Below are 273 nucleotides of genomic sequence, written 5' to 3'. Positions count from 1 at the left end.
AGAGACGAAGACTTGCTCCTCAACCCCGCCGACCACAGTCGTCCACTCTACATCTCCGTCAACATCGGCAGGTTTGTATTATCCAGAGTTTTAGTGGATCCTCCCGCATCTCTTAACTTGATGAGCCTACGGACATTGGCCTATTTGGATATTGAAGCTCAAGAGCTTACGGCCGACAAGATGATGTTAAGAGGATTCAATCAAAAGGGAGAAAGATCCATCGGATCAATTACATTACTTATGAAGGTTGGAGAACTCGTGACAACCGCTAAC

This window comes from Phalaenopsis equestris, unplaced genomic scaffold (assembly GCF_001263595.1).
Source record: "Phalaenopsis equestris unplaced genomic scaffold, ASM126359v1 Scaffold233881, whole genome shotgun sequence".
NCBI lineage: Eukaryota > Viridiplantae > Streptophyta > Magnoliopsida > Asparagales > Orchidaceae > Phalaenopsis > Phalaenopsis equestris.
The sequence above is the reverse complement of the archived record's forward strand: the minus strand, read 5'-3'. Positions refer to the sequence as shown.